Source organism: Dermacentor albipictus, chromosome 10 (assembly GCF_038994185.2).
Source record: "Dermacentor albipictus isolate Rhodes 1998 colony chromosome 10, USDA_Dalb.pri_finalv2, whole genome shotgun sequence".
NCBI lineage: Eukaryota > Metazoa > Arthropoda > Arachnida > Ixodida > Ixodidae > Dermacentor > Dermacentor albipictus.
The window spans coordinates 77,553,503-77,580,240 of record NC_091830.1 but is presented as its reverse complement, the minus strand read 5'-3'; the positions used below and the strand labels follow the sequence as shown (position 1 = coordinate 77,580,240).

Sequence of the window (26,738 nt, the reverse complement as noted above, 5' to 3'; positions counted from 1 at the left end):
TTGCAGCTGCAGTCACGGGTGAACTATAGTAGTCTCGTAGTTTGCATTTTACGAGCCACACAAGTTTCTGAGATAGTTGCTGTAAAGTTCAGCAGAGAACTTGCAGTGATGTATAGGCACGAGGTCATCGCTATCCATGCAAGTAAGTGAGCAGCGGAGACGCATTAATAATGTCGGCATGCGTACATTTTTTCCTCATTCTGCAAATGATGTCATTCTATAGAGCAGACAACGAAGCCAGTCACTAGCAGGAGCATTTTTATATCTTTAATGTACGCGTGATATATGGCTGGAGTTCGTGCAGAGTTGCCTTTGGTTACTCGGGATAAACGTCAATGGCACTTAAGATCAGGTGCTGATATCGACGACTTCAAAGTAGTTAGGTGTTGGAGGACAGCAGAGACGTTCCTTTATGTCGAAGTCTTTTCGAATGGCTTTTATTCATCGTCCTGACAGTTTGGGAACGGTTATCGGGGCCACCATCGCCTCGCAGATTCAAAACCATTTCGATAATTTCTTAGAAAACGCTGACGTGATTGAACGTTAAGCGTGCAGTCTTTGATAAGCTACGAATAGTCATGCACATTAGAAACTGCCTACTATTATTTTCTTCTCTGATTTCTGCCGTCACCGAATCTCCCCGTATTGTCTCCTGTGAATAGATTTTAGAAGGGTAATAGTGATGGACTTCTCTAGTGAGTTTTTTTAGAGTGGTGCTAGCTTTCAACTGATTTTGTTGAAGACCTATTTTAGCTATATAAAGATATACTGACAGTTGTCGTCGTAAGAACGTCGTGCAAGTACCGTTCTTCTTAGAATATTAGCAACTGCACATGGTCAGCGACTCATATTACGGTCACACAGTTGTGTCCCTGTCAATCACGATATTAGACATAGGGGAAATGCTCCCGCCGCCTGCGCTCTCATTTTCCATTCGGCTGGCCTGCATACGATCCCTACAGCAGTTGCGAGCCAATTCGTGTGGGGTAGCGGCGACTTCTTACAAATAGAAAGTACGTGTATCCAGCGAACATTTACACAGGCATATAAAACGTGCGAAAGCACTCTGCGAGAAGTCATGCGTATTTTAATTTATCATCAACGTTGGCCATTGGGCATCAGTAGCACATGGTCCTGTCGTTTCGTGTCTCCCCTTCGTCTTCGTTATTTTCGCTGTAGTAATTATGCATCAACGTAGATTACTTAAATACTGTAAATATTTCTGTTTTCAGACCATTCCTTGAAATAATTTTTGGCCACTCAGCAAAGCATCGAATTCGCTATTAAGCACCGAGCTGCTTCTCACAAAGTCTACTTCCCTCTGTCTCTTTTCTCTAAGGTAAACTTTGTCATTCACCCGACAATATTTCCTTGTCATGAACCTGCCTCCTAGCCTGAGGTTACCGCATAACTTATTTGTCAAGTTCTATTTTTGTTGAGTTGAATAAAAACTGTGTCACTTTAGCCTGCGCTAAAGAGGATGAAGGCGAAAGCCTGGACGCCAACGAGACATTCATTATATCACTTGGCACTGTAATTCTAATACGTTGTTTGATCCTATTACTAGTTTTTGTCGTGGGTTCTATTACCTTAATAAACACTGCCTTAACTAAATGTGCCTAATTAACATCGCCCTAGTTAACACCAAAGGTCGCGAGTTTCACTCCTACCAAAGGCCGTTGGTTGTACTGCCTTAATTACGTATACTTTATTTAACCGCGTCCTAATTAATTTTGCCTTAGTTAACACCAAAGGTCGGGTTCGAGTCTCATCGTTTACGATGTCACTTAGAATCCAACTTGAAGATATGGCCGGTTTACCCATATCCCCATGTTGGGTCGTGGGTTCTAGTGCCTTAATAAGCTAGGCTCTATAGCTAGGACGGTATCAGGCCTGATCCGTTCAACACGGCATCTGTCGAGGCATTCTGCACCGGTGTCAGTGAAGCAACGTCGTAGTTTTCTGAGTCTTTGCTCTTTCGTCCATTTATTCCTTCTTTTGCTCACGTCTCCTATCCTTGGAGAAAGCTACATAAAGACGGATGGTTTGAGTGGATACCTCAGCACGATTCTGCATTTCGTCAGTTCAAATTACTACTGAACTCCGGACTTATCCTTCGCCACTTCGATCCTACAGCGTAAACAGAAAACCACAGCGGCGTTGATCTGGTTTCCGTCCTGGTCCAAAGCTATGACTATTGCCAGCCTGTGATTGTTTATGCAAGCCGCTCACTAAGCAAACCTGAACGCAATCACACGGTGACAGAGCAAAAATGCCTTGCTGTAATCTTTGTGGTTCAGCGGTTTCGTTCTTGCTTATACTGACGCCCATTCGTAGTCGTCACAGACCACCATTTCCTGTGCTGGCTTGTGAACCTTCGGGACCATTTGTGATTGCCTTGCGCGCTATGCTTTGAGGTTACAGGAATATAACTTCACTGTTCGCTACACGAATGGCCGAAAGTATGCTGACAGAGACTGTCTTTCCCGTACGCCGACTCACACGACGGACTGCGACGCAGACTATTTTGATAATCTCGTTGTCTCTGTAGCATCCCATTTTGATGATATTTATTTATTTATTATGCGAAGCATAATACGAGAGCTCAACCCGGCTCCTCAGGCGCGGCGGTGTTGCCTTCAATACCACGTGACACCGTGACGTCACCACAGAGGAGAAACGGGGCTCCAACTCGCGCCGTCGCTCGCGGCGTCGCGGCGGTATATAAGCAGCTGCGCTTGCCTCTGCTAGACACTCACGAGGTGAGATGCCTCCTGGAGACAGAGCTGCTCGTTGGAATGAGAAGCGAAGGTTGCGGCGTGCTACAGAGACTGATTTTCTAGGTGGCTTTGGCTCAACTCTTGCAAGATGGGCTGGGTGGGAATGGAACCAGGGTCTCCGGAGTGTGAGACGGAGACGCTACCACTGAACCACGAGTACGATGCTTCAAAGCGGTACAAAAGCGCCTCTAGTGAATGCGGTGTTGCCTTAGAAACGAGCTGTTTCTAAGGCTCAGGCGTGCGTCGCTTGCTCAGGCGCACATTTCGTTGCCGCGCCGAACGCTGCGTTGCTAGACGCTCACCGCGTCCAATGCGGGGCGCGTAGTCGCTGCGCCGTAGCTCATTGTCTTACACCCCTTGGCGGGTCGACGGGAACGCTGTCGCGTTCCACTCTTGAAGGCGAAGCAGAGTAACGCATGAGTTGTTTCTTCGTCTAGCCGAACCAAATATAACCAAGCAACAGCAGTTCACCAAGCTAAACAGTGGTTCAACAACTAAAATAAAGGCTAGTATGCTTCGCATCCTGGGCTTAACCTTAGCTAAGCCACAGCCATTTTTTATTCAGATACTCCCGGGGCCACTAGGACCTTACAGAGGGGAGTGGTTAGCTCTTTATTAACCACGTACAACTGGCGGTCTTGAATGAAGACTCGTCGGGATTGATGGCAATGGGGGCGGGGACGTGGTTCCAGTCAGGTGCAGTCTTCTGCATGAAGGAATGTGTGCACTGGGGTGTGCGACAGGTGGGCACGTGGACTTTCATATTTTGATCACTGCGGGTGGAAATATATGAAGGGTCAGCGAGAAGCTCACATTTTAGCTCTGCAATATGAGAAACGCTTTTATGAAAGAGGCATACTCAATCAATCAATCATTCTGTCAATGATACAGAAAGAAGGACTGTGACAAAAAGCTGTTTTTTTTTTTCAGAACAGCTTGACTACGCCACAGCTCCATAGAAAAATTTCGGAGCGGTAACAGCACTACCGTAAAATAAATCAAAAATTGAAACTTAACAGACAGTGTATTACTATAGGGCACACACTAAGTAAAGGAAATGTTAAGGTAACACAGAAGTTAAGGCAGTTTTTACAGTCGTCATAAAAATACGCACAAAACAGTTGCTATCATGCTAAAAATGCTATCAAATTGCATATGTCTAGAATGAATACACTGAATGTACCGGAAAAACAATATAGAAATCAACTTGTTACAAACAGTTATATACAACCAGATGAAACAATTCGATACGGTTATGGATTTGATAAACGAGACAAAGCTTGTAATAAAACTAGTGTTAAGTAATAGAAATCTCAGAGCTATACATCAGTGTCTATAAGTTGCGGATATCCTGATCTGAACAACCAAACAGGCAAAATTGTTATGGTCATAGTGATTGAGACGGGACCGAAAAGTGTAAGACAAGCGCTTTTTTCCGGAGTTTAATCGTACTGCGTCTACTTCCCAATTTCCTCCATGACGCGTGAGATAATTTAAATGCCTAATTGTTAAATTGACCAGAACGCGCAAATTTGTTATGTTCTTACAAGTTTCTAATTTGAATTTTCTGCTTAACGTATAATTGTATGTCTGGTGTATTTTAACTATTCCTGAACTGCAGAATAAAACTTTAGTAAATGCCGCAAAAGGTGGATTGAAAATATGCCTAATACATTTTTTCTGAACCAAGCATATTTGATTTAGATTAGTGACCGTCGTTGTACCCCGTACTAGTTGGCAATAATTTAAACGATAGCTAAAGGGCGAGTGATAGAGTAGAAGCTTGATTCCTTTTGGAAGTAAGTATCGAAGCCGACCTGTCACCTGTCACCTGTCACCTGACACCTGTCACCTGAGCTAATTTTTGCAGGACATGTCTTACGTGCTAATCCAAACTCATATTCGCGTATAGAAATATTCCCAGATATTTAAAATGGTCAACTATTTCAGTAGTGTGAGTGATCAGTACTATGTCTTCATGAGGTGGAATAATTTTATTTTTTGGTCGGAATGTAACAGCTTTTGTTTTATTTTCGTTAATACGCATAGCATTTGCTGCTGACCATTTCTCTAGCGTTTTCGTTGTGTGATTACAAGTTCTGATCAGCTCGTGAATATCATGCCCTGAAAAAAGTATGCTGGTATCATCAGCATATATTGTGTATTTCGCCTCGCAATTAATGTTTACAATGTCATTAAGATAGATATTAAATAATAGTGGGCCTAGAATACTGCCCTGTGGCACTGCACACAGCAAAGGTTTCACTCCGGAAATAGAGTCGCTTATCTGAACGACCTGCTGTCTGTTCGATAGTCGATAGTAGATAGTCGATAGTCGAGCACCTTTCCGTCTAATTGCTAGGTCAAGTAGTTCGAGAGAATGCTTGATTAATGACACGCTTGCGCTGCGGACGTAGTTGACAGTAACACGGGCGCATAGATTTTGAATTGATTCAAGGGAAGAAGATAGGGTAGAACGGGGATCCCAAATACATTACCATATTCGAGTTTTGATCTGGCGTTAGTTTTGTACAGAGTTAGTTTTAAAGATCTCGGAGCAGAAATAAATTACGGTGAAAGAAACTGAGGCTACGATTAGCATTATTGATCACGTATTCAGTGCGCATTTTCCATCACATACTATTCGTAATATGGACACCAAGGTATTTATGCGAGTTAACCGAACCTAAGGACACACTGGTATGCAGATACGGGTAAAGATCCGAGAGGCCTTTTGAGCGCGATAATCTCATAGACTTGGACTTACAATTACTGAGCGTCATCAGCCACTTATTACACCCGCCGTGGTTGCTCAGTGGCTATGGTGTTAGGCTGCTGAACGCGAGGTCGCGGGATCGAATCTCGGCCACGGCGGCCGCATTTTCGATGGGGGCGAAATGCGAAAACACCCGTGTACTTAGATTTAGGTGCACGTTAATGAACCCCAGGTGGTCGAAATTTCCGGAGTCCTGCACTACGGCATGCCTCATAATCAGAAAGTGGATTTGGCACGTAAAACCCCATAATTTAATTTTAATCAGCCACTTATAACATCAATACGAGACATTGTTAGGATAAGTTTGAAGGAAGACATCGTATGGTTTGGTTATTTAGCGGTAAATCACACAGTCAACGTGTAATCTGGTAGTTGAGGAGACTTCTGTAAACAAACCATTAGTAAAAATAAGAAATAGCAGTGGTCCCAGGACCGAGCCTTGTGGCACTGCGGACGTGACAGAATAAACGGGTGGATTATAGTCATTAACTTAAACAAATTGGGTGCGAGAGGGTGGAAAATTTTCCACGCAATATTTCACATTTGAGTCCATGTTAATTTATCTTAGCTTTAATATAGAAGAAGGCGGTACGAGACAGTGTCGAAAGCCTCGCGGAAGTCAAGATAAATGCAGTCATTAGAAGCACCACGGTCAATGGTAGACAACACGTCCTTAGTAATGAGAAGAAGTTCTGTTTTGCACGGGAAGTATTTCCTGAAGCCATGCTGAGACGTGGCAGAGAAGCTGTTGTCCTCAAGAAATAAGATAAGACAGCAGCAAATTATGTCTTTCATCAGCTTACACGGAATACTAATCAGAGTACTATCTAATCGGAATAGTACTAATCGGAATACTAATACTAATAGTAGTAGTACTAATACTAATACTAATACTAATAGTAATAGTACTACTAATAGTACTAATCGGAATACTAATCAATAGGTCTATAGCTGTCAAGGTTGCTCTAAATACCTTTTGGCACACGAACCACTTTCCGCGCCTTCCAGTAGCCGGGCAGCACTGCACATTGTAATGACTGGGAAAAGGTTCTGAGAAGATAAGATATGCGTAGATGTTAGTGCTTTTCCGAAACTGTGCAGGAACACCATCAACACCTGGAGAGGATACTTTGCATACTGGTTCATAATGAGTGGACACCTGAATGGACACTTGTGTTCAAAGCCGATGTGTTCAACCGATGTGTTCAAAGCTGATTAATTGAGCCACGCCACTTCAGCCCGTTCTGTTGCAACACGCAGCTACTGTGTACGTGACGGGCTCCTGTACAAAAGGAAGTACTCAAGCACGGGTGCACGCTTCCTTCTAGTGGTGCCGGAGCGTCTCCGACCAGCAATCCTTTGGGCTATGCACGATGGCTCTACATTCGGCGTCTTGGGCACTGTGCGGACGCTTTATCGCATTCAAGGACGCTTTTACTTGCGCCGAATGCGACATTCGGTCGGGAACGTCCAGCCATGGCCCCATCTGGTGTCCTTTAACCTGTGCCGCCTCTCACCTTGCCCTTTAAGCAAGTTAGAATTGATCTTCTAGGTTCTTTTTCTCAGTCATCAATGTGGAAACGCTCGATAATTGTCCACGCCGACTAATTCACGCGCTACCGCGAGACTGCGGCCATACCATCATCCACTGCCACCGAAGTTTCGCCCTTCCCACTCCATGATGTTGTTGAACGACATGCACCGCCTCGTGTGATTATAAGCGACCGGGAACTTCAAGACGCAGCTGATATCGTGCAGGAGCTTTAGTGTTTATGTACATTGCACCTCAGGCACTCGAGCCCCTATTATCGACAAACGAACGGGCACACTGAGCACACTGATCGAACTATAACCAATCTGCTTTCCATGTGTGTTGCGTCCGATCAGAAGAATTGGGGTGAAGTTATATCGTTTATTACTTACGCGTACTGCACCACCAAACATGAGACAACCGGCTACAGCCTCTCTTTCTATATATGCTCGCCCGCCCCGGTATATGCTTGACACTTTCCTCCCGTTTTACCACTACGACAATTCTACGGCCGCTGATACAAGGCGCCTTGTGGGATTGCGGACTTTGGCTGCGCAAGAAAACTCCAAAGCATGCTACGACGCAAGGAATCGCCCTGTTACATATCACCGTGATGATTTCGTTTGACTTTGGGCTACCACTAGGAAGCGCAGTTTGTGCCAAAAGCTGCTGGCAAACTACGATGGACCGTTGTCGTCATCGACAAGATCAGCGAAGTGAACTATACTCTCGCGTTCCTCCCAAACACTGGTAGGTGCTCTGCTAGGAGACAAGTCGAGCATGTCGCCAGGTTGAAATCATACACGCCACGAGAAGCCAGTTGACTGACCCAGTGAGCTGTGTCTGCTAGGAGAGGTATGTTGCGTTGAAGTGCATAAAAGGGACGTGGGGATCAAAACGGAAAACAAAGAAAAACGACGACTGTGCAGCGGTCATTCCTTCGGATTGTAGCCAGCTGCCCCTGCTGGTAACGGCCTAAATAAACTTTCTACCCGTGCTCGTAACAATATCATCTCTCTTCTGACACCATGTAAGGGCTAGCTAGCAACGCTAGGCCTAAACATACTGCTGAGAAGGAAGGAGTCTACGCCAGTCCCGAAGATGTAACCAGACGACACAACTGACTAGTAAGTTGGTGAATGGCGACCTCTGCAGGGACACCGCAGTCGAGGCTGCAGAAATTAATGTCAGGCAAGAACAAAATTGTGTGCGTATATACATGCTTTCGAATGAGCAATCTCGTGGTTTTTTATTGGGTGCTGTACCTCAACTACGCAGCTGCACTGCATTTGCTGCAATAAAAGTTGCGTTATAGGCTTACTCTCCGAATGCACGAAATGCTTGTGATGGCTCACATGAAACAGACGGTCTGAATATGTCTGAATGAGCATCGCTGATATTCCGAACCACTCCTTACGATTAATTTTCTCACTTTCGGGGGCACATAGTTATGACTGACTGGGCTGAGCTGTGCACAGTGGCGTAGAAGTGGCGAACGATTTTGGGCATTGCTTATTTATTCGATTGCGTGGCGTGGGTTGTCAGGTCATACGAATGGGTATATTGCCGTGCAGCTCCTTAGCACAGTCACTGGCATGGGGCTTCTGAGTGCGCGTGCTTTTCTTCGCTTCTGTACAGTCTCCGGGCTATGGCTTTAAACAAGTAGCTTAAAATATAGTTTAATTATCAGAGGGGGAATCTAGCGCCAGTGTCGGCATTGCACTATAGCTGTTCAGTGATCTTGGGACGTGGGCTTTGCTTAAACAGCCGCGATTGTGGCTAAAGTACTAATTCTACAAGCGGTGCTACCTTTTCCTATAGTAACCTCCTTGAAACTCATTCTTTGCCCCAATGTATTTTTGTTCCAAGAATTATTCTCACTTATCCTTTATCAGCTATTCAGCCGATTTCGCAGCATTACAAGCAATACGAATTTCCTTGACATTTCACAAGACAATCGCGCATGTGTTAAGAGTTACTGAACGTTAACTCCAACGGAACATATACTAGAAATGTTTAATATATATTTAGGCCTGGAAGCTTACGCGATGAAATGAATTAGCAGCACAGCTTGAGCATTTAGAAGGTCTTTAAAATATTTTCGTAAAGTTATAACACGGCAAGATGCCGAGGTACTTGCACAAGGGCTTGCGTGACCAATGTGTCATGGCGTAGAAAAAGCTGTCGACGAAGCACACCTACTTTGGAAGTGCGCTCCTAGCGTTAGTGTACATTCGTCATTATAACACCCTCCTCTACAACGTTGTGCACTCTGACCTGGATTCTAACTTCTAGGAGATTAAGTCAGAAGTAGTCCCTGTGGCCAATACTTGAATACAGACGGTTACACAACCGCCATTACGGCTGTAGACAAGAACTGCAAGAACAATGAGAATTGAATGGACCGGATGTGCTGACTAGCACCGTTCTTTCCTGCTAAATTCAGTTAGTGTGCCAATTGCATCGATGTGTTTGCTGTCTAAAACACATCGCCGTCTTTTTTCATTCTTAAGGTTACTTCTATTAGTGTTTCTTGGGTCGCTCGTTTCACAGTTCTTGTCTACTTCTAGCGGTACATGTAACACAGTTAGTTATCGCAGAGTGTAATGGTTGTACGCTTCGCTGTATGTTTCGAAGCGAAAGCCCGTTTATTTCAAGTCGCACATATACGCAATGTAAATAAAATATCATGGATATAAACAAAATGCCTTGAAAAGGGAGTTAACAAATGTCAATTTCCCCAAAGAAGAAACAGTAATTCTAGGTTACATGGATACTGAATTAAAATCAATATATCAATATGTTTGCGTTTAGGGTCCCTTGGACTTCTCTGGCGACAATGACGACAGCTGCTCGCTATCCTCGCAGGGGCCACCCAGCGACCAACGGCCGCTTTCCGAGGGAGACGTGCGCGAACCTGGAGCACGGAGTGCTGGGACACCTGTTCCTGCGGCAGATACCTCCGTACCGGCTCGTGCCGGACGTGGCGTCGGCGATCTCCAGTTTCCTCGCCACGCGACTCCGCCTCGGGGCGACGACGCCGGGCCGCGTCGCCGTCGGTGACCCGCGCAGTGACAGCAGCAAGCAGCAGTCGGAGGAAGGCGTCTTCCTGCCCGCCGAACCTCGCTACGGATACTTCTACTTCGCCGACGACGTTCTGTGCGTCGTGCCCATACATTACGTGTCCCCGCCCAGGGGAGGATTCTTCCTGCCGAGGAGCCTGCGCACCAACAAAGGAAGTGACGCTATCATCGGCCTATCGCCCGCCCTGCCGTGGACGGTCCACCGCTAGTCATCCCCGCTTTCGTACCCGACCATCCCCGCCCACTGCCGCCGGACTATTGACCGCAGTGGTTGACGAAGCGGTTGAAATGGAACTCCATAGAGAGACAACTGAAACTTCACGTTGTGACAGCTTTTTTTTGTGTGTGCGGCACTCTGAAATATTTGCACACTTTCATGCTTATCTTGTCCTCATACAGGATTCGTTAACTACATTGCCTGCATTCCTAAATTTCCCTAACCCTGTGCGCCGGGGACATTCACGTCAGGAATAGCATGCACGCATCAGCGTGACACAAGGTTCTTCGCAGGAATGCAGCTAGCGCGACATTTGAAGACAAAAGATGCATGCAGGTTGGTGTATATTGTGCCAGGAGAAGATGAGCCTCAAGAAAGTGTAAGAGGAAGATTTAAGAATAGTTATAGTGTTCAGATTGAAAGTAGGTACTTTCTTGCAGTAAGACACTACGAATGATGCAGCAGCCGTTGGTCCCATACTAGCAAAACGTCTGCGCACCTGCTTGTTGGCCAGAGTTTCGGCACCCTATAATATCGCAGCTATAGACGTGATACTGACAGGATTACCGTGGCTATGGGCAATCGCAAGTGGAACTTACGTAAGAGAAGTTTTGTCAAAACGGGCACTGACGTTTTGGGGCTCTGAATTCAAAGCAAGTGCGTCGCTATATTACGACGCTAGAAAGCAGGCAGCTTACCGGAACTCAATATTTTAGGTTGTCGTTGGCGAAGTAATAGTCATTGTTGCAATATGACGCGAGTAATCAGGCAGTGTCTCTGAAGGTTGCGCCAAGTGCTGTCTCACGTTTTGTAATTTTGAACTTCTACGCACCAGTGTTCTGCACCTGAATGTAATCTGTAACCACTTGCGGTCAACCGCATCTGTCGCCAGCCATGATGCCATGACAAGCAGGACCACATGTGCTATTGACGGCAATCCGACCGTGTCCACGTACGTTAGGAACCGCTCAGGCTCATTGCACAGCATTCGCATCTTATGCAGCAGTTCCCACCCCATATGAAACGACTTTTATCCAACGCAATCTACAGTTCAATCCAAAGAAGTTGTGGAAACACTGTTCTTGCATAGAAATGTGTCAGAGTCTTCTGTACTATCGCTGTATAGCCATTAACATACTGTTCTTAGTTTGATCACATCCTCTTATTGTCAACTGCCGACGTGATCGTGCACTGTTAACCAGCAGGCTCCACTAGAACATCACCAAAACTGCTACTACTGGTCCGACTGTATTATTTCAGTGTCAAGGCACCACGTGATGTCCCCAACTGGGATAGAGAGAGAGAAACAACTTTATTGGCCACTGCATGGTTGGAAATTAAGAGATAGCACCTTCCAAACAAGTCACACCAAAAAAAAAGCAGCCGTCACCATCCAATTTTCACTCGCGTCGGGTTGCGCTGCAGTAACGCCCATCTTCCTTTATGTCTCGATGACGTCACGTAACGCGAGTGTCGGTAATGCCTTCGACGCCGTCAAAATCAGTGTTAGCTCATACTTATACCTTAAGTACAGAGGGAGAAGACGCGCGCTAACATCCGACATTTGACAGTACCACAAAGAAGTAGTTCGACATTCAGCGCCTTAGAAAACTAGGTTTGATGCGTGTTCTTTGTTGTTGCCATACCGGCCTATCAACTTTCCTACCCCTGTGATGTATGCCACGCTCATAGTAAGGATTTCAAATACAAACAATTTGAACAAAGCAGTCACCACGAGTCAACCGGAAGAAAATAATCCCACCTTAGTAAGGAATTCATGTAGCATTCTCAAGGGACACTAATTAGCAACTCTGAAGCAGATACCCATTTTTTCCGATTGGCGGAAACAGGTTGATCTGACCGAAATCTATTTTTCAATTCAATGCAAGTACAACGGCACCAAACGTCACAGTGGACCTTAACATAGCAATTCTTTCTGTTGGGGCCGTCGTAACGCAGAACATATTTCCGAGACGTGCTACATTTTGTCGTTGGTTCCCTAAAAATGCCGTGTACTTTCTGGCCGAGAAACCGTTGACTAGATATCTGACTTTATGCTGTCAAAGATCCCCACGCCACGGCGAGCTGCTTTAGTCATTCGTTTCCTTACCCTCTTTTCACATTAAGAGTAGCCATTTTGATATTTCGGGACCGCAAGTTACAAATACAGCTTAAGTGATCAATCCTCTCTAGTGTCGTTTTTTCTCAAGAGCCTTCAACCGTGACCAATTGTGGAACTCTGTTTTTCCAACTAGGCTCTATGAGTGCGGCGTTTCGACAATGTTCGAAAAACTAAGCTTCAGCTACAGACTTTCAAGTACATGCTCATCTGAGTTTGCTCGCTCTAAGAAAATGCTGCGATGTGCTTATTTGCGCACGACGGATATTGGGTTGCCGTTGCAGCATCACATAAACTGTACCAAGCACGTGGCATGTTTACAAAGATGTCGGATTTGCACAGTACAGGTAGTTGACACGCAGCGATTCTATACTGACGCAAGACCGCAAGTGGTGGTCTATATTTGCTTATTTCGCCGAATTATTTATTTGCTTCTATCCAGAAGTAGCACATTGATGCCGTGCATTGGGGGAGGGGGGGGAGGCGTGGGAACCTTGCATCCATTTGAATTTAACCAGTGCAGCGTACAATGAATGATGGTAACACCCACCCAAGTTAGAATGTTTCGAAATTTTTTTTGGCTGGGGTAACTATGCGGCCGCCTGGATCAAAGGTCACACAGCGAACCACAGACAACTGAGGCGCAATACGTCATCCTACAGCTCATATATCATGACGCTGCGCGTTAAATGTAAATTAAACTCGCGTGTTTTGTAACATGGATGCCAATTTCATGCCTACCCTGACATAAAGAAAATGTCCAAGCCTCCACGGCAGTTTCCGTCATTTATTGTGTAAGAGTACTAATAATCTACATCTGTTATTATTAAACTACTATGATATGGACCGCGTTTGCAGTGTAGTTCCACCGTACAGACCAGGCCCACATAACACTGTCCATTGTAGTGCTTTGAATGTACTCAAAAGGAAACTGCAGTATTCGCACCAGTGCTGCAGTCAAAGTCCAGTGATTTAGCACTTCGAAAACTCTACTTCGTGGCATCCCTGACCGCTTAGAGATGCGCTAGCTTTGCACTTTTCTCAACTTTTCTACCGTGTACTCGGCAGAGTGCCGAAAGATAACTGTGTAAGGTACTTCCGTTGTTCACGCTATTCGCGCTCACATGTGATAAACACATCGAACACATGATAAACCATCGAACTCATGTGTGCGTGCAGCTTTTGGCAGAATGTTTGAGTGATAAGGAAAGTACGATAAGTACGTGTTAACAGCAGCGGAAAATACTAAAACGCATAGTACTGTGGTCCACAAAAGATGTCCCTAATGACGGAAATGAAATGCATATGCCAAACTGGGAGGGTCATCGATATAAAGGGAACATTAAGGAATACATTGCAGGCAGCCTGTTAGGTCCCAACAGCGTTTAGGCTTCGAAGCGGGAGCTTACATATTGGAGCCTCTGTCAGTGGAGCCACTGTTCAAGGCTTTCAAGTGAGTTTCTGTCGCGTGTGTCAAAATGACCACGCGTAGGATATTGGCGAGATTCCTCGGTGCGATCTACTGATGCCTGGTTGACAGGAAAAAGAAACGAAGGTACTAGCAGTGGTCGAAGAAGTGGTGTCGATGGAGCATACTTTTCGACAAGGTGCATTGTTTTCGTCAAACCTGATGAAGACGAGACTTTTGTACAAACCTTGGCTTCAGAGACATCATGTTCCGGACTACTGTTGATGTTTCCTGTGTCATTTTCGGGTGATTTGTTGCTTGATGTTTTCTACTTACAGAAGACAGTAGTTTAGCGATTTTCTGCACGGCACGTACGTTTAGTAGAAATTGTTGCTGGGCGGGTTGGTTGGGATCTAACGTACGTTTAGATTTAGATTCTCCGACAGTAGCAACATTTTTCAAATATGCAAGTGTTTAAAAAAAAGCAGTGTCAAAAAACTTGTCGGATCAAAGTGTATTTCGAGTCCAATCTTGGTTTTAAAGAGCAATAGGTATCTTTCTTGGAAAAACTACGTAGTAGCGTGGAGTTGAGCAGGTGGAAAATCCTTGCAGGCTTCCACTGACATTTCAAAGTGAAAATGCGCTTTCTGACTCTTGTATGTTTATTTGAGGCCTCATGTTAGAATAGATGCTATTCTTGAAGAAGCCCTGAAATAGTGTTTTATCTCAGAAATTTTATATAAGTCTTTGTCGCATCTTGCGGCGATACTGTGCTGAGCGGCCTGAAGGTTAAATGTCACTTTTTGTTGGTCGCCCCTCACAATACTTAGCCGCTGCAAAATTTACCTAGCGATAAAAATTCATGAAAAGCACGGTGAATTATACCTCATTCTAATTGGGCGTGTTGCACTTGCTCAGTCTCCAAATAGCCGTATACTTTCGTCGTACCGCGCGATGAAGAGAAAAGTCTTCAGACTTTAGCTAAATATGTTTCAGGGCTCGTTCAAAGCTAACTTAGAAAACAAGCAAGCACCCTGCCGCAACCTTCCATCCGGATACGCCATGACCGATTGCCAACGCCACCAGCTGTCGCAACATGTCATCGTTCCTCACGTTGTCGATTGATGTTTGTACAACATACACGCAGTGGACGCATTTCGTGCTGTGTCTACAACAGTTCATCTGTCAACCGTTTCGTCGGAAGTACAGACCCTTGTGGTTGCGACGGTGACGTCTTAGCGTCAAGTGAACGCTCGGGAAAACCCCGGATGAGAAGTTGAAACGTGACCGCCGTTCGAACAAAGGAAACCATAGACAACCCGAAGAGCATCATTACCCACCATTCCTAGTTCGAGTGTAGTTACTAGTATCTCAAAGTGTTGATGTGTTATCCCGGCGGTTGCATACACAGCGAGGTGTGGTGAATGTGTTGGTCGTGTACTGGTGAACCGCGCACATTGTTCAGCGACGGAGTGGCAGCTCATCTCAAGGTAGTGCAGTTTTAATTGTATTTCCTAAGACGTCCAACGATGACCTTTATGTTGACTGTCTGACGTGCAAACGAAGAAAAAAAGAGACGACCGTCTCACAAACCGTCCTGCTGCTTCTGTTCATTCATTTGTTTCCTCTCGTTTGTCGTCACGGCATTCACTTCTTAGTTTGAAGCGTCGAAACCGCAGCTATCAGATAACACGTTGAACACTCACACCGCGCTTTCTTGTTCCAGCAGGTCTGAAGGAGCACAACCACGAAATCTGCCGCGCTACTAAAAGCGTAAGCATTTCTATGCTTACCCTACGATAAAACGGTCCTTCCGTCCGACCCGTAAGAGGACCGCTTCCGAGGTAACGCCCGCAGCTGCGAGCGAATTCCCGTTCCTGCTGCCTCTTGCATCAACGCCAACAAAGCGGCGAGAACACAGGGCTTACGGAGCCCTCAGCACGTGCCGCACTCTGCAACTTTTGCAGATCGCATTCAAGATACAGGCTCGCGCGTCTATCTTGAACGCTATGTAAGACGCGAGAGCCCAGCGCGTGAAGATAGAGCAGCGGGCGCTGTTTCTCGGCATTGCTGATTTCTTTCAAGGTAAGGTCCGTGCAGCGGTGCCATAACAAGCCTAAGTACGTTTGGTCATGGTTCATAATGGTTCCACGCGGATGGATAAGGCGCTAAAGAGCGATAACGGCTTATGAGGATCGCAACGTCATCCGCGCACCTGGCGCCGTCACGTGCAGTATTTTTCTTACGTTATCAATGCACCTTGCACAGCCGCCCGCACGAGTTCGTGTCGCCGCAGCGCTGTCGTTTGTACTGGCCGGATCAAGTTTCATAACATTGATAATGACACCAGCCTGTGTGGAGATGGCCAAGCGGCACAGTACTTCACTTACCCATACTTAGACAACTCCCATGGAAATTTCTGCGATAATTTTTTTGCTTCAATTGTCTTTCAGCTTTTGAGAAAGCTACGCTTTCTCAAAATTAAGGTGACGAATTCATGTTATACTATCGCTATGTATATCTCTGTAACAGTGATGAGCATTCAAGCTACTACTTAAATGCCTACCATGCGTATTACTTGCGCAGATGTCGCCGTTGTTTCGCTAAACATGGTGCAACGCGAGTTAAGTTTGGCCTTTCGCTAGGCTTTCGGAGAAGCATCACTCGGCAGTATGTTTGTCAGTCCTAGTGGCAGTGGTCGTGTTTGAGAGACTACTCTGCCATAGTAGGTATAATGTATTTATCAAATTCAGTCTGGTACTCATCAGCAGTCATAAGTCCTACAAGTATACGCAATCTATTGCAGAAATTTCAGGTTTGTTCGCCTATGGCGCACCTGCGTTCGTCACTTAACGTTCAGAAATAGAGTGAAGAGATCTTGGTAGCAAGATACAGACAGATACTCAAGCATTTCACCATGGCGTAGCGTGTCCGTCTCCACAGGGAGCGCATATTGTTAGGATTGGGAACTCAATCCCATCGCTCGTAACCCGTTGTCAACATTGGAGTCCGGCATGAATTAGAAGGTCGCTGGCCCATGCCGTCGTCCAACTTGTCCACGCTGAGGACGTTGATGAAGGGAAGGACTGCTTCTCATCGAGAACGAGGAATATGGGTTTATTTACAGTAGCTACATCCAGTTCATCAGTCTAGCATGACTGCGAGAGAAAGTACATCAGTCTAACATGACTGCTTGAGAAAGAGTACTGAGCATCCGCACAACAGCGGTTTATAAACACTCGGCCCCCCCAATTCCCAGGTGACGGAAACGGCCGTCCAGTCATCGTAAACAAGTCGCCTCTCTGAAGGACGGTTTATACACACACGCTCACACACACACTTCCTTGCGCGAGGTTCACGGTCCCCAACCGAGGTCAGCCGGACTTCGTCGAACTCGGGGCTTGTGTCAAGAAAGGTGCCTTTTATTTCCCGAGCTGACACCCGCAGCGCGGCCGGTAGCCCATTGTCTTGCGTCTCGAACGGCGAACGTTCCCGCGGGCGCTCCCCCGCTGGCGGCAGACCAGGTTGGCGGTGGCGGGCGCAATAACCACAGTTGGTCCACCGAGCGCGTTTAGTCGCAATGGCGACGAGGCTAGAGCGTAACGGTGGCGTTCCAAGAAAAGGTTGCCACCGTTGTCGCAACTGGCTGGCAAAACTTGCATCTCAGCGGGCCGTTCTTAACAATATGCAGGATATTGAGGCAAGCGCAAGAATCCCAACCATTTACGAGTGCGGCGGACCCGAGCAGTGCAGATCTATTTCGGGCGCCACCAGTAGGTGCGTCATTACTGAACTCTAGCGCCGAAGCCCTCTCTGCTAAACAAGAGGGTTCTCTAATAGCGAGGGAGCACTATTGCAAAATCAGGCCGTTAGACGCACACTAGCTGTAACTTAAGTTCAGTAGGTAAGCATTCTAATGCGTGACTAAACGTAGCTTGCCATTTCGTTGGCGTAAATTCTGTGCTATAGTGTGCATACACCCTCTGCAGCATACAGACGATGTTTCACTTGCCCACTGCGGCTGTGTCCCTGATACAGCCTAGCCGATTCAGCCTAGCTTAGGGGATCCTTGGGCGCCCGTTCTTACGGCGAGCTTGGGCGTCCTACCTCGTAACCGAGTGAATAAGCACAGCGAATGATGAAAGCGAACACGGAGCGGAGCGGGAGATGAAAGACTGCGATAGTGAAAAGGGCGCGAGCAGGAAAGCGGAGGAGGAAGGTGCAGCGGAACCATGAGGTGGAAAGCGGAGCAGGAGGGTATGGCGAAAGCGCGAAAAGAAAAAAATGGCTGTGGCTTACGTAAGGTTAAGCCCAGGATGCGAAGCATACTAGCCTTTATTTTAGTTGTTGAACCACTGTTTAGCCTGGTGAACTGCTGTTGCTTGGCTATATTTGGTTCGGCTAGACGAAGAAACAACTCATGCATTACTTCTTCGCCTTCAAGAGTGGAACGCGACAGCGTTCCCGTCGACCCGCCAAGGAGTGTAAGACAATGGGCTACAGGGCAGCGACTACGCGCCCCGCATTGGACGCGGTGAGCGTCGAGCAAAGCAGCGTTCGGCGCGGCAACGAAATGTGCGCCTGAGCAAGAGACGCACGCCTTAGAAACAGCGCGTTTCTAAGGCAACACCGCATTCACTAGAGGCGCTTTTGTACCGCTTTGAAGCGTTGTACTCGTGGCTCAGTGGTAGCGTCTCCGTCCCACACTCCGGAGACCCTGGTTCGATTCCCACCCAGCCCGTCTTGCAAGAGTTGAGCCAAAGCCACTTCTCCTCTGTCGTGACGTCACGGTGTCACGTGATTTCATGGTCACCGCCGCGCCTGAGGAGCTGGGTTGAGCCCTCGTAATATGCTTCGCATAAAAAAAATTGGAGGACGCTTAAGCTTCGCTTTCAAGAGTGGAACGCGACAGCGTTCCCATCGACCCGCCAAGGGGTGTAAGACAATGGGCTACGGCGCAGCGATCACTTACGAGGCGCCCCGCATTGGACGCGGTGAGCGTCGAGCAACGCAGCGTTCGGCGCGGCAACGAAACGCGCGCCTGAGCAAGCGGAACGAACCAAAGAACTCGGTGTCTCGGAAGGGAAAACGATGCACGCCAGCCAAACGTCGTGATCGGCACGGGCAGAGAGATAGATAGTGATCTAAAGAAAGGAAGGACGCTTGATTCTGCAACCCGTGAGGAAGCAAGGCGAAGCGTCGTCAGGGGAGAGGGAGTCCGGGCCGCGACGCGCCTCGCACCGGTCCCCGCACAGCCCCAATGCGCGCGTGGCGCGCCACCTGTCGGGGCAGCGCCTTATATTGAGAGGAGGGGGTCTTGTGTGTTTGCCGCAAGATGGTTCTGCGTGTGCGGAAAGCACAGAAGAAATGTAGCGGAAACGCACTTCGCTACCCGTGTAACTGCGACTTCTGTAAGTTATATGTTCATAATTACCGATATACACCGCAGTATAACTTTCTACGGCTAGTTTCTAAGGCAACACCGCATTCACTAGACGCGCTTTTGCACCGTTTTGAAGCATCGGACTCGTGGCTGAGTGGTAGCGTCTCCGTCTCACACTCCGGAGACCCTGGTTCGATTCCCACCCAGCCCATCTTGCAAGTTGTTTTTTAGTCATGAAGTACCTGCCGGGATTTATCGCTCACGGCCAACGCCGCCGACGACACCGGCTTTTCTGCGACAAGAGCTCCTTAACGCTGTCGCGTACTGCGCAAACGGGCTGTGCGGCGGCGATGGCTACGAGATGGCGCCAAAGTAGCGCGCGTCGTGTGAATGGAAACAGCGCTGCATGAGCTGGAGGTATGTCCGCAGCGGCTGCTGTTAACCACACCCACGCGTCACAGATGTGTTGCTTCTCGCGATCTCCCGAGTATCGAGGCAGTCGCGCCACACCTCGCTCAGCTTGCAACGTGCCGCACGAGAAAGTGTTCGCGCCAGTCAATATAGACAAGAACGGCACCGAGAGCGGCGCTGCTGCGCCGGCGTAGAGAGCGCCGCATGCGGAGCAAAATTCTATTAGCGGTGGTACCCCTCTCCCATCTCTCGTTCGCGCCGCCTTGATTGCCTCCTGCACTGCGCGTGTTTGGGCACATTTCGCGCCGCGCGCGGTCTGTGCGCGTGGACATTTCCTTCGAAGGGCGGTGTACAGTCTCTCTCACATTTAGGGGAAAACTCGAAGCGCAGCAGCTCGCGCAGATGCTCGAGGGGCGGGATCTTGAACGGCGTCGTCTGCTACGGCGGCGCACGCTGGCCGCATTGTCGAGAAACGTTCTACTGTCAGGTGCAGGGCGCTGATCACATCGTTACTGCGTGAAAGGAGCCGGTATTCTTTGCTAAGCGTTGCGCGACGCCCACTGATACGCCTCGAATGTAAGTTCATCGCTGCATGGCAGTCATAGACGACGTACTGATTCCATACATTCTTGACGGCCCGTTTCTGGAAGGCGACTATATATTCTAACGCGATAGGACGCCGATCCACACTGCTCGTGCTGTGCAAGAACTGCTAGAAGAGCGCGCAGTCACTCTCTTGGAGCGGCCGCCTCAATCCCCGGGCGCCAACATCATTTAAAATGTCTGGGGCTCGTTGAAAGTATCGCTGGCGCAACATCCCCTCTATCAGTCGCCCGAGGATAGGCTTCGATCCACCATCGTCAGTGACTGAGACGTGCAGCGAATGAACACATCCTTGATCAAGTCATTCTACACTTCACTGCCTTCCAGGATGAGCGCTGTCATCGCTGCCGCTGGGGACATGATGAGATACTAACTGAAGTTCCGAGCGTGACGTGTCCAATTCCCCACCGGCGGGCAGGGTCTGTCTGGTGTAGCGAATGATTATCGAGAAAAATCACTTCCAGCTCATTGTCTGAACCTAAAATGTTCATTTAATCGTGTCCGTTTGTTTCACCGTGTTCGACTCCCATCGTTGAGTGCTTTGTTTTCCTTTCGAGTCAAACAAAGACTGAGCACGTTGCGCGCACATCTTGGTGCGTTTTGTCGCTGCTCATTACGGTAGCACACACAGTGAAGAAATATACGTGCACACGCTCAGTACTCCGGCCCTTCGAAATTACAAATGAACCATGTTGTCAAAAGAAGTTTGTGGAACTCCATTAGCGCCAATGAAGGATCAGAGTGTGGCGACGCACAACGTTTAGTAAAGAACATCAGCTCAGTTCCCGCAGTACCGATGAAATCGGTGCACTGCCCCTGACAGTACCACGCTTCCCGAAAATGCGGCCAGCGCGCGCCGCCGTAGCAGACGACGCAGATCACGACACCGCCCCTCAAGCGTGTGCGCCTGCTCGAGCTGCTGCCGCCGCACGACTCCATTGCTTGCCGCATCGCGATGCAATACGTTCCGAGTTTTCCCCTTAGTGTGAAACAAACTGCACACGCTATATTTGCCTTTAAGAAGATCGGTACGCTTGACGATTATTTTTATGGCTGCAATGCGGCGAAAGGGCAGCGTCTGCTTAACCATGTAAGGGACGCTGAGCAACTAGGTAATTGGAAACGACATCGTATGTGCCGCCGGAAAAATCGTCAGCACATACGATGCGGCACATACATACGGCACCTACGAGCTAAAGTCATTTTTGCAGTTTCTCACATTATGTTTGCTACAAATCCGTTTTGTCTCTGATGGCGACAACGGACTTCTATCGACACTGTGCGGGAATAAACAAGATATATCGCTGCATAGCACAAGTACGACATGCGCACACAACTTTAACTAGTACGTCCCCTACAATATGGAATAGAGGCAGCAATGTAGACAGCTTGGTCATTTTTTAACAGTACTCAAGAGACGGAAGTTGAAAGTATTATTAATCATTCCTGCTTCAGCAATGCCGGCGCGACCAAGACGCGGGTGTGTATCGTCCAGTAACCCGATCGATCGGTGCAGTGGTGAAGCGGGAATGAACTCCGGTCATGTTCAATGCATCATGCACATATTCAATTTCTCGGCACGCGTGAACTTCGGCCACTGCTAGCGCATACAACAGACGTGGTTTCCATTCTTAGACAGCGCACACACAAACGAAACACGAGAAAGAAGACAGGACAAGCACTCGTTGAACTTAAAGTTTTTGTATGAATAAAAAGATTATGTACCGAGTAATTATTAATTTCACGTGGGTTAGATATAGAAACCGTCATACACTCAGGAGTGATCAATAAACGATCTCGCTTCGTTTGCCAGATGTTTACTTCGCTCGGCGCACCGCAGTAATCCATGTCTGTCGTCTGCTTCTTTCGTACCATTTTCTTGTGAATCGGTATAATTTCACTGGTGGCATCAACCTTTTCATGTTTACATTGCTGTCGTGACAGTTAACAACACAATAATAATTTCCGGTCATCCGAAGAGGCGCCGTCGCAAACAAGAGACGTTTCGCGCGCAGCGCGAACTGAACGCGGGCGCGACCGCGAAGGGAAGCGGCGACGGAACCCTACACCTTCTCGCGTGCAGCGCGCGCGAGAAAGCCTTCTCTCGTGCAGCGCGCGCTCAGCCTGGCCTCCTCTGGCTCAGCGCGAGCGAAGGTACAGTGCTCTAGAATATGGGGTAGTGGGTTCAGGAGCCGCCGCGCTCCATGCGATGCGGTGAGGCGGCGAGTGTCGACAGGTCCCGGATCTAAGCGGTGGCGCTGTTGTAGCGTGGGCTGTAGGCTCGGCGCGCCCGCCCGCGCGGCTAGCAGTCCTACCCAGCTGCCTGAGTACACAGGGCTTTAAGTATTTAATGACATCGCGCTTGAGCCAGGATCTATTGGAGAACTTTTTCGGTATCGTAAGGCAGTCCTGTGGATCTAATGATCACCCTACATCAACCCAATTTTTTGATTGTAGTGAATTGTCTTTCGTTTTATAATCTAGCGAGCGTAGTGAGATCAGGAAACGCCGACAGCAATGAGCCACTTAGTTCCTTGCTGGATGCATATGATGCCAACACTGCAGAGGAAGACATTGACAAACTCATAGAGTCGGGCAATCTCTCATTGGCTGAAGGCAAACTACACCAAATATGTCCAGATCACAGCGGTTATGTCATTGAAAACAGCGATGACCGGCTAATACACTACATGGCAGGTTATGTAGCGCGCAAGTTCATTCCACGCAGTGACTGTGTCGAATGCAAAAACTTGCTGCTACAGGCGCCAAATGAGAAAAGCCAGGACAATGAGTTCACTGCAATTTGTGACAAAGGAGGGTTGCTCTACCCGTCCCGCGTGCTTTTTTTGACGGTGAGAAGGCTGGAAAACCTTTTCACAACTTTTTTTAGTCAGGAAAGCCTGTGCAGTAACAGAATAGTAGATGTTATGGTGCTGGGCAAATCCCAGATTTCATGTGGTGTAGGGTGCAGCCAGCATTCAGAAGCGCTCACAGCCAGCATTGTCAAGTTTTATGTTTTGACAAGGTTACATTTTTATGTTCAATTAATCAATGAGTCGCGAGAAGCTCGAAGGAAAAAGAAGCTTCATGCTAAGATATGGGCAAGTGCTCATAGTCGCGCGGCTAAATTCAAGAATTTGTTTCACATTGGGCATAGTTGGAGCGCTGCAATAAAGGAGTGCTTTATTTTATGAAAGTTATTTTGTCTTGTCTTGCATTCATCAGCGTTTATACATCGGCGGCAATTGACCCTTCGTTTTGAAGAAAAAGAAATGCATGCATCAGAACAATTAAAGCAGGGGCATGCATACCACACTTAATATTATCGCATTCGGATATAGTTCGCGGTACACACAACGGTCTCTAAGTGAAGCGTTTTTTTTTTTTATTGCGATTTCTCGTTGCCCCGCCCCTCTACTAAAACACTTCCGATGGCTCAAGCTGGAGTACGCTCGGCCACGTTTGCCGACAGTTTCGAGTGGGCGGCTGGATAACCCCGATGATCTATAGAATGTTTACTCCTCTCCCTTTACTCAGCCTTTCCTATGGCGATAATACTACTATGCACTAACGTTGAAATATGGGGGCCGTACCTGCAAAAGAGCACGATCAGCGTTGCGAAGGATCAACGGGGCCGCTCGTCCGCACGACCGCGCTATCGGCTGTTGGCTACTACTATATCTAATTCTCTTGATTCGCCGACAATATCTGTGTACAGCCTCACCTATTTGTAGGACCTCTTTTAAAAGACAGAGCCTTGTTTATTTCTGCGACAATTCTATACACAGTGCGCAGCCACGGCGCAGCGCGCCGCATCTCATACAGCCTATGCTCTGGTGGCGCCATCTGGTATCGTCGACACAAGCCGCCTCACCGGCGGCCGCTCCCTGAACCCACTACCCATATTCTAGAGCACTGTAGCGAAGGGAACCGGCGGAAGCAAACCCCCGGGGGATTGGAAACCGTGCCGCCAGGGGAGAAACGAGCGCTGGCGTCTCGGGCGAAACTTGGCGTGCGCTCGTCTATATGGCAAAATGAGAACATTTATAGAGCTGCGCTGAAACTTCGCATTAGGACGTATAGTAGCTGAAATTTATTTTCCTTTTTCGGTAGCTGTACTCTCCATAATTACCGCATGGGAACCTAATTCCTTACAAACAAGCAGAAAAAAAGTCGCAGTTTCGCCCGAAAAGCGAAGCACCGATTGCGATAGCAAACTAGTAGGTAGATTTACGAAGTATAGTTGCTTTATCTGCCATATACAGTTGTAAACGTTTGTTTACTCACTAAATAACGATGATAGAATGCAAAATTGCGTCTGAAGGAGGGCGTAGAAAGAAACAGGCATTCGATGTGGGTGAAATCCGAAAGCACCCGTGTACTTGGATTTAGGCGCACGTTAAAGTACCGCAGGCGGTCGAAATTTTCAGAGTCCGCCTCGACGGCGTGCCTCACAATGAGAAAGTGGTTTTGGCACGTAAAACCCCATAAAAGAAAGAAACAGCCACACAAAGACAGCCCTTTGTGTTTCTATGTCCTCGTTCAGTCGTGCTTTCACATTGTATCATCAATTCAAACAAACTAGCCCGCCAACATGTTATACTGAATTAACAAGCACTGTGTCACGCGCGCACAGGTAAACCTGAACACCTCCCGCTCGATAAGCGCAAAAACTCGCCGTCGAAATGCTCGAGTGAGGAATCGTGGCAGCTGCAGCGATCGATTGCCATTCCTGCTGCGACGCGAACGCAAAGTCGAAGGCACAGCGCATACGAAGCTACCGGCACTACGGGCACTCTGCAAACGCCGCAGATCGCTTTGAAGATGAGGCCCGCACGGGTGAGCACTTTGGCCACGTCGCAAGTCGCTTTCAAGATACAGCGGCCGCACGGCCGCGCCGTAAGGGCCGCTTTACGCTCGAGCCGCCCATCGCCGCAAGCCGCACCGCACGCTTGCGGTCGCGCGAAAAATTTCACGTATCCAGCACTTGTGCACAAATTACCATTTACACTGTGTGCACAGTGTATACCTCACACATTGTAAACCGAAATTCGTGCACCAGTGTTTGATGCGTGCAATCTCTCGTGCGACCGCACGGTTGCGGTGCGGCTTGCGGCGATGGGCGGCTCGAGCGTAAATCGGCCCTAAGCAGTTGACGCCGGAAAAGAACGCCCCTCCCTTGCCTCAATTCCATGCCTCGAGCGCGACAGGAGGCTCGTCACCCGCACTCGCTTTCACTCGCACGTATGGTGCGGGACGCCAATTTTATCGCTCTTGAACTCTGTACAGAACATCACTGCGGCGGCGGCGACGGCATAAATGCGCATGGAGTGTCCCATAATTCTTGTCGCAATAATAAAGAATTCCTTGTTAGTCGATCAGTTCAATACACCCGCCAAGTGTAACGAGACATGGGGCGTGAGGCGGGAGACTATTCACGCCCCTGATACTGATGGTGGCAGTGACGCGGCATTACAAACTGAAGCGCGCGCTGCAGGGTTTGAATTCCTGCAATGACACTATAGCCGCAAGCTTTCTAATTTTGTCATTCCTCTGGATACTCAATTACTCGGCGGTCCAAGCTTTGCCAGTTTTTGCGCACGCATCAGCGGCTCCTGGTAACAGGAGACCGAAGCGTGAGGTTCGTGAATAGGCTTCTCTTTTACGTTCGAGCCGTGCTGAATTTGGCTGACATTTCGAGCTGGTTGCATTAAACATGTGAGGTATACATTCCGAAATTGGGGCTCCACGGCGCAATGAGTTGATCGGCAGCTCTCCAATAACGAAGTAAAAACGCGCCAAGAATTTTCTTTCATCATTCCTCCGATCGTTCGCTTGTTGCTTATCGGTTTTTATTTCTCTTTTTCTTTTTGCTGAAGCTTCACAGAACTGTTAAACTTACTTCTGGTCCTCGTCATTTAATAAGACACTCGGCATATTTGTGGGCGCATTTAAGCGCACATTTAGGTGCAGACAAGTGACGCAGGAAACGTGGTTACCGGTCAGCAGGATTTGTGCTGTGCGGAAACTTCCATGCACACCATCCTCGCTGGTGTTCTCGTCCACAAGACAGTTGTGGCGTGGAGATGAACGAACTCATTGTTACGCATGATATACAAACCCTCAATAACAGCTCACCTACATTTGTCGGCAGAGGAAAGGAACAATCCACCATCGACCTTGTGATATCAACAAGTGGTGTGTGCCTGGCATGGACATGTGAAAGGGACCCATGGGGCTCAGATCACCTACGAATTTGGTTGGTTCCAGAAAATGCTCCTAGCTGCCAGACTGCCGCCTACGCTGTAACAAATTGGAAAAAGTTCCGTCAGCCGATTTCAAAGGCGCCATCACACGACAAGCGGTTCAAACAGGTTAGTGAGTGTCTACAACAAGCTACGATACGACTACGGCGGCGCATAGATAA

General features: G+C 47.8%; 1 protein-coding gene and 1 long non-coding RNA gene across 3 annotated transcripts in view; one reads left to right on the top strand and one right to left on the bottom strand.

Moving 5' to 3' along the window:
* The window catches only part of LOC139050701 (putative diacyglycerol O-acyltransferase Mb3761c), a 521,464-nt gene extending 505,953 nt beyond the window's left edge, over positions 1-15,511 (top strand). Inside the window, exon 14 of the mRNA XM_070527326.1 lies at positions 9,956-15,511. The gene's annotated coding sequence lies outside the window, so the exon portion shown is untranslated. The remainder of the gene's footprint in view (positions 1-9,955) is intronic.
* The window catches only part of LOC139050704 (uncharacterized), a 235,648-nt gene continuing 212,225 nt past the window's right edge, over positions 3,316-26,738 (bottom strand). For both annotated transcript variants that reach the window (XR_011509030.1, XR_011509031.1), the window contains exons 2-3: positions 26,450-26,614; positions 3,316-3,553 (exon numbers count right to left, since the gene is read on the bottom strand). This is a non-coding gene — a long non-coding RNA (uncharacterized lncRNA). The remainder of the gene's footprint in view (positions 3,554-26,449; positions 26,615-26,738) is intronic.